The sequence below is a fragment of the Dasypus novemcinctus genome, chromosome 13 (assembly GCF_030445035.2).
Source record: "Dasypus novemcinctus isolate mDasNov1 chromosome 13, mDasNov1.1.hap2, whole genome shotgun sequence".
Classification (NCBI taxonomy): domain Eukaryota; kingdom Metazoa; phylum Chordata; class Mammalia; order Cingulata; family Dasypodidae; genus Dasypus; species Dasypus novemcinctus.
The window spans coordinates 36,549,347-36,571,054 of record NC_080685.1 but is presented as its reverse complement, the minus strand read 5'-3'; the positions used below and the strand labels follow the sequence as shown (position 1 = coordinate 36,571,054).

Here is a 21,708-nt window from a genome sequence, read left to right as displayed (position 1 = left end):
GACCCCAACACAAGTGGAGCAGAGAGAACATGACTGTGAGGGAGGGGAGTTTATAAGGTAAGGGAGGACAGAAAGGAATCAGATTCCTTGGGCTTTATAGGTCATGGTCAAGAATGGAATGAGTCTCTGTGGACTTGATCCCAGTGTGGGCTACTTTAATGCTATTCCATGGCTCTAGTCTGCACCCAGCCCAGACAAGATCTCATAAGTGGCACCTACAGAAAACATGCAAATCAGTGAAATTTGATTGGGGAAGGGTTGGGGAAGGTCAAGAGCACACAAAAGCTTCTGAAAGAGGTTAGCGCTATCACCTTGTGGGCATGGCTGCAGCAATTATCATTTCCCACAGGGCCCACCTGGGTTTGGAGCAGAGTTGCTACTAAATACATACTGGTAAAGAAGAGACAGTGGTAAATTTGCTATAAAAGTTGGGGAGTGGGGCAGGATATCAAAACCATTTGCCATTCTGAATCCCATATATTAAAAACTCAGACGATATCAGATTATATTACTAAGTTGTTTCATAATCACATATCCGTGGTGACAGAATAAGTCAAGGGAAAAATAGGGTAAGAGTGCGGTAGAAGCAATTGCAGCAATTTATTGGCAGAAAGGACCCAGTTATCAAGGTTACAAATAAGTCATCAACTTCAGGCATGGACATGCACCCGTGTTTCTCAAATTTCTGCTCACTTGGACAAGTATACTTCCATCTCAAGAGTAGGCTTTGAATTCATAATAGCTGGAGAATATTTTTTAAAGTAATGGAAGAAGTGCTTACATAACGCATTTCTAAATCAGGAGGGGACTATATTTCTGAAGTGCTGGAGACTTGAGCGGAAACCTGTTAGATGGTGACTGAGCAGCAGTGGGCTCACTACCCAGTGGGAGCAGCACTGCTGGAGACTGGGGCAGCTGGTGAGGGAAGCTGCTGGGATCAGAGGTCTGCTCATGGCCCATAGGTCTAAATTCAGTTCTGGGGAACAGAAGATGCTGTCGTATGTTTTTAAAATTAGAATGAAGTCTTTTCTCTGTGCTCCCAGGAGGGAAGGCAGTTGATAGTTAGACAGTCCCATGTTTAAATCTTGGTTCTAGCCATGTGAATTTGGACATGTTCCTGCAACATTCTGGGCTTCGGAATTTATTATGATGCAGATGGCCAGGTTCAGGAGAGGAACCAGACATTCATCTATCAGCCCTTTACCATAATGGACCTCTTTAATTGGAAAAGCAACACCCCACCATTGTCGGAGAAGCCTCAAGCCATGACGGACCATTTTCAGTCCCTCATACAGACCCACAAACTCACCTGGGATGATTGTAAACAACTTACAATGCCTTTATTAAATTTTGAAGAAAGAATGTGTGTCATGCAGGGAGCTCTAACCTGGCTAAGAGAGCACCCACCTAAGGGAACTTTGGACTGTGACCAATATGCCCACTCATAGTTCCCAGAGGACCCTGTGTGGGATCCAAATAGTGCAACAGGGCTCAACAGACTAGAAATGTTCCATAGGGGAGCTAGAGAGCAGTAAACATGGCAAAAACTACCCAAATCCTACAGGTTTTCAATAAAAGTCTGGCTCAATTCTATGAGAGACTGTGTGAAGCATTTCGTTTATATATGCCCTTTAATCCAGATGCTCCCGAGAACCAAACAATGGTCATGCAGAGTTCCTTGCCCAATCACAGGCTGACATCTGAAGAAAGCTGCAGAAGTTGGATGGGTTTTCTGGAATGAATATCTCTCAGCTCATGGAAATAGCTACCAAAGTCTATGTCAACTGTGATGTAGAAACAAGAAGGAAAGAAAATTGGAAGATGAAAAAGAAGGCAGATCTTCTGGCAGTGGCAATAGTGGAAAAATCCAACCCTGTGTCAAGGAGAGTAAACTGGGAGGCCCCTGCCCCAAGGAGAGGGAAGGGCCCATCCCTAGTGTAATCAGTGCACGGACTGCAAGGAAGAGGGGCATTGGAAGAAGAGTGTCCCAGCCGGCCACTCGACCCTGTCACTGTAATGCAAGCAGCCAAAACATTAGCCAGGAAAGCTAACAGGGCATCACAAACCTAACCCTGCATTCATAAAAGTTCAGGAAAAAAACCTGCAAATCAGATCATTTGGCTGGCAGGAATAGAGGACTCTGATAGAGATTATTAGGAAAGACCAGGCTCCTATTCTCTCGACCCCACGAGCCTATGGTTGGAGTCCAAATTGGGGGCCACACCATACATATGATGGTTGACACTGGGACTCAACATTCTGTAATGACCAAACCAGATGGGTCTTTATCAAAAAGACAAGCCACTATCATAGGGGCAACTGGTAAAAGTACACAATGGCCCTTACTCCAAGCCAGGACCTGTTACATTGGGGTAAAGGAGGTCACTCACGAATTCCTTTATTTTCCAGAGTGCCCAGTCACCCTCCTTGGTTGAGATCTGCTGTCTAAACTGCAGGTTCAAATTATATTTAATGCCACAGGGCAATCCACATGGACACTGGGACCACAGGACCCTCCGAAAATTGCGCTAACCCTTCCTCTGCAGGAGGAATGGAGACGGTTTTGCTTCAGTGAAACTGGCCAATCCATGCCTGTGCAGCTTCCCTTTAAAGATGTGCCTGAAGTATGGGCAGAGGGTAACCCAACGGGGATGGCGCATGACATTCCTCCAATGATTATTGAAATAAAGCCCACAGCCAGTCTAGTAAGCATAAAGCAATATCCAATTCCATGCGAAGCACAAGAAAAAGTCCAGCTACATATTCAGAAATTACTGAATGAAGGCATATTGAGACCATGCCAGTCTCCGTAGAGCACCCCACTCTTTCCGGTTAAAAAAGTTGTTAAGGATTACCACCCGGTCCAGGATTTATGAGCAGTTAAGTCAGCAGTAATAACTCTTCATTCTGTGGTTTTGAATCCATATACTCTTCTCAGCTTAATACCCTCATCAGCAATCTACTTTTCATGCCTAAATCTTAAGGACACCTTCTTCTGCACACAGGTAGCACCCCGGAGCCAGCCAATTTTTGCTTTACGTGGGATGATCTGAACTCAGGTGAAAAGCAGCAGCTAACATGGATGCGATTGCCTCAGGGATTTAAAACTGCACCCACTGTTTTTGGACAAACCCTGGTCAGCGACCTCAAATTCTTTAAACCAGAAAGCCATAACTGTTTTCTCCTCCAATACATAGATGACCTCCTTGGTCACCTTCCAAGATGACATTCTTGGAAGTCCCACCTACCAAGACTGTGCTGACAGAACCCATGCCCTTTTAATGCACCTACAGGAAAAAGGGTGTCTAAGAGAAAAGCCCAAATCTGCCTACCTTAGGTCAAAAATCTAGGTTATAAAATAATGCAGGGGCGCCATGAGTTGGGACTTAAAAGAAAGCAAGCAAGCTGTAGTCTCCCTGAGCCCAACACCCACCAGAAGCTGCAAAAGTTCCTCAGAGTGGCAGGATTCTGCCGCAATTGGATCTCCAATTTTGGGGTCCTCACACGCCCTTTATATGAAGCCACAAAGTGGGGAGATCATGATCCCTGCTCTGGGAAAGCCCACAGAAATATGCTTCCACTGCTCTCAAACAAGCTCTAATGGAAGCGCAAAGTCTCAGACTTCCAGATCTCAGTAAGCTGTTCTACCTCTATGTTCATAACTGCCAAAGCATCACAGGAGGAATACTCACTTGATACCTCAGTTTCTGCCAAAGACCCGTAGCCTATCTATCCAAGCAACTGGACACTTTAGCCCAGGGATGGCCCTCATGCTTGCAAGCTGTAGCAGCTGCAGTCATGCTTACACTGGAAGCTATAAAATTAACTCTTGGGCAGCCTGTAATTGTCCAGGTTCTGCATGCAGTAATCACAATCTTAGAAGCCAAAGGCTTGCTAACAGCCACCTGGTTAAATATCAAACCCTATTATGTGAAAATCCATCCATCCAACTGGAACTTGTGAAAACCCTAAATTCTGCCACCCTGCTACCCATGGAGCCAGGAGTTTCAGCCTATAACTACCTGGAAACATTGCAGAAAGTATATTCCAGCTGGCCAGACCTCCAAGACCCCAGCCACTAGTAAATCCTAACATGGAGTTCTTCATGGATGGGAGTAGCTTTATTCAGGGCAGCAATCAGTGAGTGGGATACACGGTAGTAACATCTGAGAGCACAGTAGAGGCTCAGTGCCTCCCAGATAACAAATCAGCACAGAAAGCCAAATGCATTGCCCTCACTTGAGCTGTGCAACTTGCAGCTGGTACCAAGATTAACATCTACACAGACTCCAAATATGCCTTCCTTACCCTGCACGTGCATGGAACATTATACAAACAAAAGCGTCTCATTAACTCAGGAGGAAAGAGCATTAAATATGGCACACAGATTCTGGAACTACTAGAAGCAGTTTGGGAGCCTATCAAAGTGTCTGTAATGCACTGCAAGGGACAACAGACAAGCCACAGCCCTGTCGCCCAGGGAAATCAGAGGGCAGATGCTGAAGCAAAAAGAGTGGCATGAGAAGGATCCCTATCTGAAAACCTGGCCACTGCTCTCATTCCTCAACCTCTTAATTATCAGAAACTCCAGTATACACTGCCTGCTCTTGTCCCTCAGCCTCTGAATCACCAAAAGCCACAATATACTCAAGCCAAGAGAGAGTGGATACTCTCTGAGGGTGGAACATAAGGAGAAAACGGATTATGGACATTTCCTGATCACAGAATAGTTGTGCTACAAATTAGCCACACTGTAGTTCAAGACTACCATGAGAACATGCATTTGGGAAAAAACGCATCTTAAAGAAGTGTTAGAAAGATTCTTCCACATCCCAAGTCTAGCTGCTCTCACCCATGCCGTATGCCAGCAGTGTATGACATGCAAAAAATAACCCTTGCTAGGTGCCCACAGGAACCCCAGGAGTCCAAAGAATTGGCAGTATGCCTCTTGAAGATCTAGTAGTTGATTTCACTGAAATGCCACAATCTGGAAGCTATAAATATCTCCTAGTCCTTGTTTGCACCTTTTCTGGCTGGGTGGAAGCCTTTCCTACTTGAACAGAAAAAGCTGAAGAAGTGGCCAGAGTTCTTCTCAGAGAAATCATTCCTCGATATGGGCTACCCCTCTCAATTGGCTCTGACAACAGACCTGCCTTCATCACCGAAATCACTCAAAAGATTGCCAAAGCACTACACATCCAATGGAAAATGCACACCACTTACCATCCTCAAAGCTCAGGAAAAGTAGAGCAAATGAACCATACAATAAAAACTTGTATTGCCAAGATTTGCCAAGAAACTGGGCTAACATGAGTGTAAGTACTTCCGAGTGCTTTCCTCCAAGTTTGAACTAGCCCAAGTCGAAAGCTAAGCCTAACCTCTTATGAAATCCTCTTTGGTAGATCCCCCCCTAAATCCAAAATTTAGAAGGGGATCTCAGAGAAAGAGTAACTTATCAATAGCTCAGCAAATGATCAGTTTAGGAAAAGCCCTACAACCTGCATCATGGAGTCCATGAAAGGGCCCCCATTAGCTTAAGCAGCTCCATACACCCATACAAGCCAGGAGATGAAGTCTGGGTCAAAGATTGGAAATCAGATCCAGTAACCCCTCGATGACAAGGACCATATCTTGTCATTTTATCCACCCCCGGTACAGTTAAAGTAGCTGAAATCACCCCATGAATATACCATAACTGGGTAAGCAAGCTGCCCCCAAGTTCTGGACCTGTATTCCAGATAACCACAACTCAACTAAATTCATCTTGTGAAGGAAGAAAACACCAAGCCCTGCTCCAGTCACACCCCAGAAGCTGACTGGTCCATGCACGGCTGAAGTTTAAGAATGGAACACTGAACTCTGCTCCAGTCACATCCTGGAAACTGATAGGTCAAACACAGTTGAAGAATAGGAATCTGGTTTAATCCCAGTTACAATGCCCCTTTGGTTGTACTCCCTACTCCTAGCCCTAACCCTCCCCTGGTCCCAGGTTGGCACCACAGAGTGTGAGCCAGTATCCAAAAGGTGTGAATGGGGGCCCATGTCAATACAACATTAATATATCATAGCCATTATACCTGCAAGGGCCAGATAACCACCTATCAGTTTCAAGGAATCTCCTATAGTGTTTGTAATGAATCTGGCCAAATAACCTGCTATGACCCCAAGCCCCCAACAGTCTCCTGAAAATGGGAAATAAGGGTGCTTAATCAAAATGGGGAGCTACTTAACTCTATCACAATCACTAGCCAGAACCAATGAGTGTTCCTCCTTTTTGATGCATGTTAAACTCCGGGATACCATGGAACACCAATTGTGGAAGGCTCAGCTGGGAGCAGAAATATACTCATAACAATAAGTATATGTGTGCCCTAGAAATGAAAAGGGCAGCCCAAGGTGGGGGGTACAAATACATAGGTGCATGTTCCTGCCCCTACTGGTCCTGTGTCACCTGGGCAACCTGGAATGCAGACACACACACAAAAAACAGCCATCCTCACTAAGGGTATGGCCCTGGCTAATTGTCCACATGGTCAATGTAACCCCTTAAACCTCATCATCCTTAAACCTGAATCCTGGCATACTCAGGGAATCCAAATGGGCCTCTGCATTGATTGTAGAGGAATAGACCCAGGAGCCTACGTCTGGGTTGGCTATCGGGAACACGCACTCACAAGTAAAACCCACTCTGTGTTCCACTCCTCCTATGAAGAAATGGAAAAGCCCTTTTCTATTCCACAAGCAGCAAAACATCTCTTCATACACCTAGCTGAAGTAGTAGGGACAGCCTTAAATGTCTCCTCATGCTATGTATGTGGAGGTAATAATGTGGGAGATCAATGGCCCTGGGAAACTAGAGAATTCAGTTATAGCAAAACATATAATGAAATTGGCCTTCTAGCTATTCCCCGAGATAGTATGCAGCCCTTGCGAACTTCTGTCATAGGAAAATATTGGGCTTAAAGGGCCTGCCTAAACTCCTCAATATCTGTTGGAAACCTAACATGTACAGGGGGAAAATTCCAAAATTATACCACCAATACAACAGAGCTTTGGGGAAAATGGAATGAATCTGACCTCATTCTCATAAATCATACTTTCCCCAAATTAATCACCGTATGGAACTCCACCGAAAAAGACCCATTTACTGCGCCAAATGGTCTATACTGGATTTGGGGGAAAGTTGCATTCTGAGAACTTCCCTGAAACTGGTGTGGTACTTGTATGATGGATACAATAAAACCTTACTTCTTCCTCATTCCTTTAACAGAAGGGAAAGAGCTGAGCCAGCCAGTGTATCAAAACATAAGAGAAGAAAGGGCTGTCATTACCTGGGGAGGTGAAGAATGGCCCCCTGAATGTATAATCCCGTACTATGGGCCAGCAACTTGGGCAGAAGATGGCATGTGGGGTTATCGAATCCCTATCTATATGCTAAACCAAATTATCTGCTTATAAACCATGGTAGAAATAATAACTAATGAAACTGCCCATGCTCTAAACCTACTAGCCCAACAGCAAACTAAATTTAGAAATGCTATCTATCAAAACTGTCTTGTCCTAGACTATCTCCTGGCAGCTGAAGGGGGAGTTTGTGGAAAATTCAATCGCTCTAACTGGTGCCTTGAAGTAGACAGTATTGGAAAGGTTATTGATGAGATTACAAGCAAAATGGTAAAAATTGCTCATGTTGCAGTGCAGACCTGCAATGGCTGGAACTTAAATAATCCTTTTGGAAGCTGGCAGTCAGTAGTAAACAATTTCAAGCTTCTACTGGGAATAACTGCCTTCCTCACAGGAGGATTCATCATACTTCCTTGCTTCCTCCCTTTCATCATAAACAGATTGTGCACACTAATAAATGGTATAGTAAAAAGGCAGACAGCTGCCCATCCCATGGCTCTATATACATACCAGTCAGTCCTGAGTGACTCTGACAGTAGTGATGTTAAAGCTTAATAACCTTAAGCAGGCATCAAAGGGGGGAAATAATATACCTGAGCATAAACTCAAATTTATTTTATATCCAAATATGCCTATAAAGCCAAATGAGAAGTATAAACTCTATAGGCTTTGGATATTCAGGGAGGGTATCAGCCAAATGTGTCAAGCCCACCTGGAATGTTGGGAGTTCGTGCTGAAAGTCTACCTGAAATGTGGGGGATATATGTTAAGTCAAACTTACCTGGAGGATATAACCTACCTAATACTCAGATAAAACACTTAAAGAAACTAACAAAAAGTTCTTTCACATAAAAGCACCCTTTGACTCCCCACTCATTTCCTCTGTATAAAAGGGACCCAAATATTCTATTCAGGGCTTGGTTTTTATTAGGATAGGAGTCCACCAAGTCTGGCTGGTCAAAATAAACCATCTTCCTTCTCAGAGTTCTCGTGTTCTGGCCTTCAATACCATGTACATCTGACTTCTCTGCTACAATAGTAATCAGCTTCATTCTCACCTGACATGCTCAGGCTGCATTTTAAAGATCTGCACAGGACTCTTGGCTTCACTGGCAGGTGCAGGGTTGCTCTCCAGCCTCCTAAGAGAATGAACAGAGTGGTTGTCAGGGGGTGAGTTGGTAAGTTGGCCTGCAAGCCCAAGCCCTGGTCAGGAAGGAGATCCCTTTCCCACAGGGGAACTCTAGAACCAAGGGAGGGAAGGTCTTGGCAGCAGGAAGTCTTGTCAAAAGAGTGTGAGCCTTGAAGTTACACCTGGTTTGTATCCCTCCTTCAGTATAAGTGCTTGGCTTTGGGCAAGTTACTTATCTCTCAGAATCTCAGTTTCCTCATCTACAAAAAGGGGAAAATACCTGATTTGCAGAGTTGTGAAGATAAAATCATATAATGGAATGTGTGTAAAACCCCTGCTAGGTGCTACATAAATGGCAACAATTATAACCACATAAATAAGCAAAGTGTAATATGTATGTATTAATGATAATTGACATTGTTTTGTGATAACACAATCTTGTGAGACCAAATAAGTTTCCTTCTCAGAAAGGCAGGCAAGATGTAAATAGCAGAATGTTTGATTTGAGGCTTGGCAAAAAGGTGCAGTCTATTCTGGGAAATAGTTAATGGGCAGGATAAAATGACTGTCTCAGGATGCGTATTCACCATTGTCTGGGATGATCTGACCTGGGGAGGCATGGGGTACTAGAGGGGTGCGTATAACCCAGAGCAGTGCAGGAGACTCAGAGCTGGGATGAGCAACACAAACTCCACTTTATGAACAGATTAGGGGAAGGAACTGTGAGGACAAAAGATAGTTCCCAGAGAGGTGAGGGCCACCAGCAGTGTGCAGGTAGGTGTGGCCTAGTTCCCTGCTCTGGTCCTCCCTGCAGGATGTGGGTGCTGGGTGCTGGGGCACATGGCGCATGAAGCAGTCAAGTAACCTAGAGCCACACAGAAAAGGATAGCCTGCAGGTAAAGTGGACAGGGGGATCCAGGATCCCAAACAATATTCCTGGTGCTCTTCCTAGCCCAGCTCCAGGTGCTTCTGCATCTTAGCAGTTTCCTGGGAAAGGAGCCCAAGAGGTGATGGGTGTGGAGCCCCAACGATATGGAGGGATGTTTCCCACATAGGACAGCCTCCACTGCGCAGGGAGCTTGGATCACATACCAGAGAATAAACATAGAAGGAAAATGAAAACATTGGGGCAGGAGGTGGGAGTAGATGTTACTATAGCTATGCTCAACAGCAACTCATTGAGAATAAAACCCTCCTGGATATAGAAAGTTTATGGTGTCCATGACCATCTTGGAAACCAGACTAGGGAAAGGATAGGGACTGGGGAAGGGTGCCAGCCACAGCTCAGAAAGATAATGGTGTCTGAGCTGGCCCCTTCTCCCTAATTCTCCACAGGAGAAATTCCCATAGGAAATGAAGGCCTGTGATTGCGTCTTGTTGATCGATGCAGTAGTTCTCAACCAGGGGTGATTGTGCCCCTATCCCCTATTGTAGACTGAATCATGAATCCCAACAAAAAACATGTTTTTAGTCTTATTCTGAATTCCCGTAGGTGTGAAACCATTTGTAAATAGGACCCTTTGAAGATCTATCATCATTTGAGGTGTGGACCTGTTTATGAATAGGAGCTCTCTGGTCCTAGCTAAGCATGGCCAAACTGAAGCAGGGTGGGCTTTAATCCTAATTGGTGGAGGCCTTATGAGAGAAGCCAGAGTCAGAGAAACCACAGGAAGAGAGGAGGGCATCACCTCGTGACCGCGGATGGCCGTCATCAGAATGCTGTGGGCTCTGGGAGAAAGCATGGCCTTTTGAGATCGTGATGTTGGACTTCTAGCCTTCAAAACCATGAGACAATAAATCCTTATTGTTTAAACCAACCCGTTCTGTGGTATTCATCATAGCAGCCCTGGCAAACTAAGATGGCCCCCTGGGGGACAACTTTTAGTGGTATCTGGAGACACTGCTGGTTCTCATAACTGGGGAGGGGAGGTGGTGTTCTACTGGCATCTAGTGGGTAGAAGCCAGGGTGCTGCCAAATACTGTACAATGCACAGTGCAGTCCCCCACAACAAAGAATTATCTGGCCCCAAAATATCAATAGTGCTGAGGTTGAGAAACCCTGCTGTGACACAACGTGAAGGATCTTTGTCCAGGGAGGTGGCTTGTACCTAGCATTTACTAGCTCAGTGTAGATGGGGAATGTCAAAGCTAGTGTGTTACCCTTCATTGGTGGCCAAAGACAGAGGAGCAGAAGAGGGGTGATGAGAAGGAAAAATTAGGGGGTAGGAGTGAGTTTGAAGGGAGTTTCAGGCTGGCTCCGAAAGGAGATGAAGGAATGAGGGCAGAGGTTTTCATTTTGAGTTAAGTCTTACTTATTTAAAAACTGATTTCCTTAAGCACATAATTATATGTTCATTTCCCTAAGGAACTCTTGAGAGAGGAGTTTAAATCCCAGGGATGGAGGCTGTACACAGGGCTTTAATGGGGTTAGGAGATTTTTCTATCTTCTTTGAAGGAACTGTCAGAGGAAGGGAAGGGCAAAGATTCCACTCCCACAGTGCAGGGCATAGGGGCAGGATGGAGGGGCACAGAAAGAGAGGGGCAAAAGGGCACAGGGTAGCCCCTGACACATCAGTGTCCCAGCAGAGACTGAACTCTGGGATGGAGATTTAAACCTTTAAGCTCCCACCTCCCTTCCTCCCTCCTCAGAACAGAGGGGCTGGAGCCAGGAAGTGGGCCCCTTCCCACCCTCCACCCCGCCCTTGAAAAATGTTCAGGTTTCTTATCAAGAAGCAGAATGAGGCCGTGGTGTTGGGGCATGGGCAGGTGGATGGAACTTTTGGTGGAGGGGTAAAGGTTCAAGTGCTGCCTCCCTGCATGCTATTTTTCACTTCTCTGTTGCAGCCTGAATGCCTGGAATCATAGGTTTCTTCTCTTCGGGAGATGTCCTTATTTGTGGAGGCTGAGACCAAGAAAAAAATAATGAAGAAATTGATAATTCAGATTTGGCATATACAGAAAAAGTGGGGAACCTTAAGGTCTCTCTCTTTTGTTGCTAAAACTCTGACTGATGTACATTCTGAGAGTGAGCTGGATGGGTGATAGTGGAAGGGAGGAAAGAGGAGGGAGGAGTGGTGGGTTAGGTCTGGCTCTGGTCTAGGCTAGGAGGAATGGGGTTTACAGGGGAAGCTTAGACTCCTCCTTCCTGTTTCCAGTGTATCCTGAATGCATATTTGTCATAGTGCAGAAGCTACAGCAAGAAGAGTCAAACTGGCTGGCATATCCCATTCAGCTATCTCTAAGGACCATAGTTTGTTGCTGGTCATGGCAGGATGGGGTCCAATGGGGGGAGTGAAGGTAACACCTGAGAAACATGTCTAGGATTCGTAACCGCAAAGCTCTTCATTTACTTATCAGATGACTGCTCTCCATGACCACCCACACTGGCTCAATTCCAGCACTCCTTGCCTGAGGTTGTGAGGGGCAGCATGATGGACTGGAGGTCCCAGCTGAGCTGGGCAGCAACCATGGCTAGTGAGAGGTGCCAGCCCTTGGGAGGTGCAGATGGTGGTTATCTACAAGCACAACATCCAGGCCTTCTCTGTGCTGAGAAGGATAAGCCATGACACACATGTGCAGGTGAGCTTTGATTATGGGGCTGTGTCAACAAGGGTCGTCTTGGCCCTTTACTGTTAGAGATACTGGGATGCAAGGCCAGGCTGCTGAGGTTTTGCATCCTTTTCATTTACCAGTTCTCCAGCAGCTGCAATCAAATTCAATATTGTTAGGGATCAAAGAGATGGTGTTTCAGCATCTTCAGGAAGTTAAAGGTATGTTTGCAGTCCTGGCCTGTCCTTCTACTTTCTAGGGACATGCCCTTGGGTGGCTGGTTATTTGGCCTCTCAGGGTCTCAACAACCTCAGAGGGCAGGGATGGCCTGTCAGCCTTTCCTCTATCTCAGGGCTATTGTTGAGGATCAAGTAAGGAGCTGGGTAGTGCTTTATAAACTAAAGTGCTATGCAGATGTGAGCTGGTTCCTATAGATTATTTATTCCAGGCAGCAGCAGAGGGACCCCCACCTATTCAATGAGGCCCACACAATCCCTTTGATCAGTTCAGGCTCTGCCTGCAGGATCCTGAGCCAGCTGGAAGCTGGAAAGCTTACCACTTTTAGTTCCCTCCTCGATCTCTGGCTCCATCTGCCACCTTGCTCAGAGGAGGGGGCTCTGGCATAAGGGCACTGAGGCCTCTTATTTCTTTCGTTGGTAGAACTGGAAGACTGCTTTCCTTTGCTCTTAATTCTCGATGGAGCCCGGCCGAAGACCCTGGATGTCCGTGATGGCATCTCCTGCATCAGGCCACGCTCCTTCACCAGGGAGCAAGCCAGCATGGCGCCGGCACGGCCACAGCCCAGCGCACAGAGCACTCCCACTGCCTGTGGAGAAGGAGCTGAGGGTGGAGGCCGGGGCCCTCCCCAACACTTTCTTGTCCCTCCCTTGGGCCATTCTTCTCCCCTTAGATGCTGCTTCTGGGTCAGGCTCAGGACTCAGCACAAGTGACAGCCAAGTCAGGGAGGGCTATCACTGCCTGTGTGCCTAGAAGGCCACCAATCACCACAAAAGGAGCTGGTTCAGTCTCTGAGCTCCCAGCCTGTCTCCCCACAACCCTCTAGCAGTGCTACCCAATTCAGAAGCTGTAACTATTTACTTGAAGTGTGGCTAGTCTAAAGTGAGATGTGGTGTAAAAAGCACAAGAGTTTGAAAATGTAGTGCATTTTCAAAAGCATGAAACTCTCTCACTAAGAAATTATTTTAAAATAATCATAGGTAAAATAATACAGGTGTACCGAGGAGATATTGTGTGCTCAGTTCTAGACCACCACAATAAAGCAAGTATTACAACAAAGTGAGTCACAAAATTTTTTGTTTCTTAGTGCATAATAATTATCTTTACACTATCCTATAGTCTATTTTGTGTGCAATAGTATTATGTCTTAAAAAAACCATGTACATACCCTAATTAAAATGTGATAAAGCAAGGTATGCCTGTCATATTTTTTAACTTAATGGGTATGATGGTTAGGCAAATGTGTCACCTAGGCCAGGTAATTGTGCCCAGTTGTTTGGTCAAGCAAGCACTGGGCTAATTGTAGTACAAGGACATTTATGGACTTTAGCTACCAGTGACTTTATGGCATAGAGCTGATACCATCTACATCAATCACAGAGATTGCCATCAGCAATGAGTGAAACTTTATCCAAGCAGATGAATGCCTTAAAAGGGAAAGTGATTTCAGCATTCACAGAGAATTTCCCAGCTCATCTTTGGACAGTCAGTGTCTCCTGGAAACTCATCAAGGACCTTCAATGGACTTTCATCAGAGCCCTGGTTGCAGCCTGCCTGCAGAACCTGGACTTGTGCATCCCCCATCGTCACGTGAGACTCATAAAATCGCATACTATTGACAGATATCTCCTGTTGATTCTGTTTCCTAGAGAACCCTGAGTAATACACTGGGTTAAATAAAACCACATTATCAAAACTAATTTTCCCAGCTTCTTTATACTTCTTTAAATATAACGGGGCTTCTAGAAAAGCTATGTGGCCCTATTATATTTGATTGCACAGAGCTGCTTTAGAGACTGTTAAATAACATCCCGTGACTTTAACCCATACCTCTCTCAAGTCTCTCTCTCTCCTTCTCAAGTGAGGTTATTAGCTGGTTCTTTGTTGACTTTCAGCTACCTGCCTTTCCTCAGGCCCAGTTCACCCGCTTTGACGCTTTGACCTTTCCTTCACTCCTCCCATTCAAACCTTCTCCCTGTGGCTTTTGGTCCTTGGTCTCCAGGCCATGTCCAATGCAGCTCTGCTCCTGCTCCTGCTCCTGCTCCTGCTCTGGGAGGATCCTTTCCAAATGCCTCCCACTCAGGGATGACCCCACCCGCTGACCTCTCCCTGAGCACTGGCCTTGTCCACTAGCTCTATAAAACTATCGAACTGGTTCTCAGCCGGGTTGGGGGGAGAGAGGGGGCTAGAAGTCTAGGATGCAAAACCGGTGCAGGGTGAGCCCGGGGCAGCTGTCCCTGTGGGGAGGTTTGCACTGCGTCAGGGACACCAGGTGCTGCACACCCCGGTCCCACCGGAACTGGTAGTGGGCGGGCAGCCGCGGCAGCGCCAGCCCGGTCAGCCAGCTAGGGAACAACCACGAAGGTTGGCGGGTTTCGCGCCCATAGATGGGGGAGGGAACAGGACAACGGGTCACCTGGGGCAATGCCAGTCCAGTCCCGCTCCCTGACTCCGCCTCCTGCCTGCCCTAGGCCGGGTAACACGCCACCTACCTGGCACTTGCCTCTCCTGAGGCCACATGGCCCCCGGGTGCCACCTCGGGATACATCCTGCTCCGCCGCCGCGGGGGATTGGCGCAGCCGCTTGCGGAACGGCTGAGAGACCAAGGAAAGCTCAGAGATCAGGAGGCGATCGCTGATTGGTTGTTTCGTCAATTGTGGGCAGGGTCATTGCAGCGGCGCGCGTGGCGATTGGTGGAACAATCCAAGCAGCCAAGAAGGAACTCCCGGAATGTATTAAGAATTGTTCTTTGTGGATGAAGCAATCCGCAGTCAGACTCTGCTTCTCCTGGGCGGTCAGTTGCAGTTATTGCATCACTGGCCAATTGCCCGTGCCAATCCAAGGACCTGGCTTATTTCCTTCACAGTGGATTCCCAAGGATATAAGACATGGCAAATCTGCTTCCGCTTTTGGGGAGGAAATCTCTTCTACAACTACTCTAGTCATTGTCATGGACTTTTTGGACTTTCTGTTGTGGACTCTGAATCACTTCTGCACATTCTCATTTTTCATTGTTAGAATTATTAAAAAACACTAGACTGCCATCTGGTGCCTTGATATCTTACCGAAGATTATAATTATAATAGTAATAATAATAACAACAATGGTTCAATAAGGTTTATTGAGCATTTACGATGTGCTAGACACTCTCCTAAGCATTTTACATCACTAACTCTTAATTTCCAGAAAAATTTTACCATGTAGGTGTTTTAATTTCCGTTTTGCCAAAAAAATACCACACAAAGGATTCACTTAAACAATGGAGATGTATTGGCTCATGGTTTCGAGGCTAGAAGTCTAAATCAAGATGTGCTTTCTTCCTGAAGACTGGCGTTCTGAGGCTGGCTGCTGGTGATCGTTGGTCCTGGGTTCCTCTGTCACATGGGAATTCAGATGGCAGCCTCTCTCTTTTCTTCCAGGTTTCTTTGATCTCCAGCTTCTAGCTTGTGATGGTTAAGTTCATGTATCACCTTTGCGCGGTTACAGTGTCCAATTGTTCGGTGAAGCAAGCACTGGCCTGATTGTGCCTGTGAGATATTTTTGGACTTAAACCATCAGTAAATTGATTGCATTTTGGCTGATTACATCTACAAGCAACTGAGGAGACTGCCTTCAATAATGAACGAATTGTCACCCAATCAGAAGAAGACTTTAAAGAGAGAAGAGGATTTCACAGAGAAAAATTCCATGTCTACTTCAGACAGCCAGCTTCTCTAGGGGGAATTCATTGAAAACCTTCATTGGAGTTCCCAGCTTGCAGACTGTCCTATGGAATTTGGACTTGCCCATCTCCATAGTTGAGTGACACAATTCTTACAAAAATCTCCTAATTAAAGATATCTCCAGTTGGCTCTGTTTCCCTAGAAAACCCTAAGTAATACATGGCTGTTCTCCCCTGTGGCTTTCTCTCTACCCATCTGAATTTCTTTCTGCTTATAAGGGACTCCAGCAATAGTATTAAGACCCATTCTACTTCATCTGGACCACATACACCTTAACTGAAGTGACAACGTCAAAAGTCTTCCTTAGGATGAGTTCACAACCACAGGAATGGGTTGTTTAAGAACATGCTCTTCTTTGGGGGTACACACAGCTCCAGACCACCACAGTGGGAAGTTGAAGTAACCCCATTTATACATGAGAAAACTGAGGAATGGGAGCACTTAAGCAACTTGACTAAGAGATGGCTTGGGGATTTGATATCAAGTCTGGTCTGGAAACGTTAATAACACAGCACAGTACTGTTTATAAAGTTAAGCAGAAGATTGTTCTCTCTTTGCCTAATTATTTTCGTTCCCCAAATTTCACCTGTGTTATATACCTGCAGTTTTCTTCATGTTTAATGGTTTCCAGGGTCTCTGGGTCACTTCCTGGGCAGGCTAGATAGAGTTTGTCAGTGTCGTTCTTAACAAGTGAACACAGTGTCCCAGATGTGATCTGACCAATCCAGATCCTCGTTATGAAGAATGTGCTTCTAGTGATGCTGAATAATTTAATTATGAAAATAATTAACCCTTATTGTTTGCTTATGTGCCAAGCTCGAGATTAATTTCTGTTTGGAAAACCCCATGTGGAAAGTATTTGTGTATTCCTTTTGAGGCTTGGTAACTAGTACACAGCTGGATGATAGAGCAAGGTCTATTTAATTGCATGTCTAGGACATGCAGCCATGAAGCTATACTTCCCTCCCTCTGTCTTCACCCTACCCTTAAAATATACATTTGATCATTTATACCTCTGGCTCAAAATGGAAAGGAACTCATCATCCCCAATGTTCAAAGCTTGCTCTGACCCTGTGGAAAATGCACTCACCATTTACTCTGCTCTACTCTGAAGCATTGTTTCCATTAACTCTCCTCAGGTTTGAGGAGCTGCCAAATTTACCCTCTCCTCCTCTTTCTTACTGCCACAGCCCTGATCAAGACCTTCCTGTTTCTACTCCCATTTCCCTGTCAGACTTCTCATTTTTAACCTGCCCTAATTCCTTCCTTTCCCTGCTTCCCACTGGGCCTTCCAGCCACCATCACCTGTCCCCCTCACCCATTTCTTACCACCTGCTCCTTCTTCCCTGCAGACTTTTCTCTCAATCAAATTGTTCCTCAGGGTTTCTGATTGTACTGTCTCTGATTACATGATTTTCAGCACTTATTCCTTTGAAGTTACTCATAGTTCCTTTACCTTGTTCTCTTTTCTTTGCTTCCTCCATTCATCAAGGAAAAACTCACATCTCTCCCCACCATCCTATGTCCCCTTTCTGCCTCCTTGAGACCCATTACAAGCCCATCCTTTCAAGAGGGAAGACAGTTCTGGGGGACACAAAGATTGTCTCTTCCTCTGACCCCTCTAACAGTGATCTTCCCCCTACTGTATGGGTTTCTGCAAGGTAGAAGCACATCCATCAACTTTCCTGTTAGGTATTGAATCATATCCCTCACAAAAAAACATATCAAGTTGCCACCCCTGGTCCTGGGTGTGAACACTTTCCTTTGAAAACGTTCTTAGTTAAGGTATGCCCAAACTTGGTGAGGGTAGGCTTTAATCCCTAATAGCTGAGGTTCTTATAAGAAAAGGAATTTGGACACACAGAGAGAAGCTGTGGGGAACAGGCAGAAGCTGGAAATCATTGGAACCTGAAAGAGAAAGAAGATACTGCCATGTGCCTTGTCATATGAAGGAAAAACAAGAATCAAGGATCACCAGCAGTCACCCCCAGAATGCCAATCTTTGGAGAGAAAGCATTGCCTTGCTGATGCCTTGATTTTGCACTTCTCCTAGCCTCACTATCTTGAACCAATAAATTGCTGTTGTTTAAACCAACCCATTGTATTGTATTTGTTTTAGGAGCTAGGAAATTAAAACACTACCTGAGAGACATTAGTCAACCTCTTTCTGGGAAGACCAGTTCGCTCCCATTTTCAGTAGTTTCTTCCCCTTCTCACTCTGCTCTTCTTTTCTGACATGGTGAAATGTGCCCTGGACTCCCAGATGACTGTGTCCCATTGACAAGGGTGCCATTTCCTTTTCCTGTCTGGGTCCAGGAATTTCAAACTCTAAGGAAAAGCTCCTCTCTGATGGTTTTCTGGCTAGGATCCCTGCATCCTAGCTGGATGTACATTTCTGGGAGTGTGTGTAGATATCTAGGACTCTAAGACAATGGGTGTTTGTGTCTCTTTGATTTCCTGAGTTTCAAGACTGTGTTGAGTGTTGTATGAGCACCTCTCAGAGGTTTTCTTTTTAATGTGCCTGTGCTTAAAGAAAGAATGACTGTGTCTTTATGATCCAAGGTAAGTTTAATGGCTGTTTTTTTTCTTTTTCTTTTTCTTTTTTTGTAAAAAGGGATAGGTCAGCCTTGGTCTTTATATAACACTGCTCCTGTGGTGTGGGTGCATAGGATATTGTGTGTATGTGAGTGTGTGTGTTGAGGGGAATATATTCTTGGAGAGTATCATTCAACACTAAAGGTTGGTTGAGCATGAAGCTTAAGTAATTTCCCTGACTTCAAGGAACTTACAACATGTCTGGGGGAATTCAGACTCATATCTAATTGTTCTCATAATATATAATAGAATACTAAATTGTTCATCAAAGACAATCAGGTAATATATATCAAAAAGTTCATTGTGCAGTAAAAATAGCAAGCACAAAGAAATCGGTGGGGGAAAGATGTGTTTCAGTTAGAACCACCAGAAAAATCTTATGAAGGCACAGATTTTCCCTTACATTTTGTTTTCTGTCCATTTTGAAATATTTAAACTAACTTCCATTGAAAAGCTTAACAGTTTTAGGGCACTCTATTTCTGTCTTTCCCAGTTGATTTGAATTTTTGACCTTTTTCTTTTTCATATTGAAACCCCAGTGATGCCAGTGGCAGTTAGAGATGAGGTCAAGGTCAGGGAATTTCTTCCTGCATCCCACCAAGGCAAATCATTGCTTGGTTTGGTGTTAGAATTCCTGTGATCCTTGGATTATAGTCAGAAATCTCAAGTTTCTAAATATTCTGATCTTCTTATACCTAAATGCTTTTTATACCTCTACGAAGTCTTGGAGACCCCGTGATCTTGAAATTGGGCCTAAGAGGAAGGGATGGTGTGGTCACCAGCCTCCAATATGGCCCCGATGGGCCAATTTAAGCCTGTAGAGTCCTCTTCTATATTAATAGGGCCAGTTGTAACCAATAGGATGTTGCGGAAATGATGGTTTGTGACTTCTTACGCCAAGTCATAAAACCACTGTGGTTTCTGTCTTTCTCTTGGGAGAAGCCAGCTGCCATTTTGTGAGGATGCTCAAGCAGCCTTACAGAAATGTCTGTATTGTGAGGAACTGAGGCCTAATGCCTATAGTCATGTACATGAGCTAGCTATGCTGGAAATGAATCCTCCAGCCCCAGCAAACCTTTAGATGACTGCAGCCCCATCCAATCCTTTGTTATAACCATAAGGGAGTCACTGAACAAGAATCACCCTGCTAAGATGTTTCTCAGTTTCTTACTCATAGAAACTGTGAGATAATAAATATTTATTGCTTTAGGCCATTAAATTTTGGGGTAATTTTTTATGCAGCAATAGGTAAATGGGAATATTCAGTTTGAAGAAAGGAAGAGGAATAATATCCATCTAACTCAATAGGTAAAAGAAAATCAAAGCCGGGTTAACTAATAAGCACTTCGTGATCTAAATGTGTGTGTAGTTATTGGGGTTGGGGTGCTGTGATAGGGCAATGCAAGATTTCCACATTTGGAGAACCATTCTGTGCAGATGAACCAACAAGAATTGTTAGGGTGTGGTTTTTGTATATGCATGCTATTGGGGGTATGAAAGTTTTATGTAGGATTTACATAGTTAGAGATCATATATAAATTATTTAACAACTGCCCATTGCATAGGATGTAACCAATCAGAATAGACACTTTGTCAATCAGAGCCATTGCCTGTAAACAAACAGCAAAGCCATACTGGTATCTACTGAAGGCTTGTTGGCCCTGGGTGTAGAGGCTCTGAAGTATCTGGGGGTTTGGTCAGATTACCTTGGACTTTAATACAGGTCTTTCCACAGATGGCGCTGAAAGTTTTACCGTGTGTGTTTGTTTTTTCCCCCCTCCTATTGTAAATTAATGTTTGGATACCCATGACTCAAATTTCATAATTTACTAGTTTATATTTTTGTACTTTTGACAATTTTTATGACACTTAAAATTATATTTTTTACTTATTCCAGGAGCACATTGAGACCTAGCATTGACCTAGACCAAGATACTTAAACTTTCCAAGTCTAAGTTTTCACATCTACAAAATATGGATTATATACCTACATCATAGAATTATTGATAGGGTTAAATAAACTAGGAATGTGTAAAAGTACCTAACAAAGTGCTGACACATAATTGGTACCCAAAAGATGGAAACAACTACTACTACCACAGTCACAGGGGGTTTAGTTCAATGAGAATAAATGAGGAAATCATACTTTATGTTGAAATATCTCTGATACAAATTGTACAGTTAGAGGATGCTGTAGTAGGCAGAATTCTAAGATGACCCCAAATGACCTAAACCCTTATATCATCCCCTCTTTTGATGAGATATCATTCACATGATTATGTTATGTTGAATGACAAAAGGAAGATTTACAGATGTAGTTAAGATCCCTAATCAATTGAGTTAGTCAAAAGAGAGATTTTCCTGGGTGGATGTGATCTAATCTTAAAAGGGAGTCTAGAGTTCCTAAGCAGAAAAAGTTAGAGATGTGCTCTTGCTAGTCTAGAAGAAAGCAAACACAATTGCTGTGATTCTTCTATGGAGGGCCATGTGGCAAGAAAATGAAGGTGGCATCTAGAAATTGAAAGCAGACCCTAGCCAAAAGCTACTAAGAAAATGAGGAGAGGGGTGAGGGCAGAGCAGATGTAGCTCAAGATGTTGAGCACCTGCTTCCCATGCATGAGGTCCCAGGTTCAATCCCTGGTACTTCCAAACAAAAAACAAAACAAAGCAACAACAACAAAAAAACACGGGGCTTCACACCTCCAACTGCAAGGAAGTGAATTCTACAAGCAATCTGAATGAGCTTGAAAGAGGACCCTAAGCCACATAAAAAAATCAGCCTGACTGGCAACCTGATTTCAGCCTGATGAGACTCTGAGCAGAGGACTTGGCTAATGTACAACCAGACTTCTGAGATACAGAACTGTGAGATAATAAACGGGTGTTGTTTAAAGCCATTCAGTTTGTGGGAATTTGTTATGTAGCAATAGAAAACTAGGACAGATGTCCTTATTAAATTACTTTATTTTCTTATCTTACATATGCTGGTTGCAATAGTAGACCTTTGAGGTTTCTAAACTGCTCTATTATTTCTTATCCATTCTCCCTTTTGTTTTAAACCTTCCAGTCTCC

At 44.5% G+C, this 21,708-nt stretch overlaps 1 protein-coding gene across 5 annotated transcripts in view; it reads right to left on the bottom strand.

Annotated features, from left to right (window-relative positions):
* The window catches only part of LOC105745887 (Fc receptor-like protein 6), a 304,798-nt gene that overhangs the window by 123,463 nt on the left and 159,627 nt on the right, over positions 1-21,708 (bottom strand). The window contains exons 1-3 of one of the 5 annotated variants that reach the window (XR_011645439.1): positions 14,812-14,937; positions 12,639-12,908; positions 579-8,543 (exon numbers count right to left, since the gene is read on the bottom strand). The gene's annotated coding sequence lies outside the window, so the exon portion shown is untranslated. Of the gene's footprint in view, positions 1-578; positions 8,544-12,638; positions 12,909-14,811; positions 14,938-21,708 lie in introns of those variants that run through there. The other 4 variants (XR_011645440.1, XR_011645438.1, XR_011645441.1 and 1 more) reach the window with 4 other exon arrangements.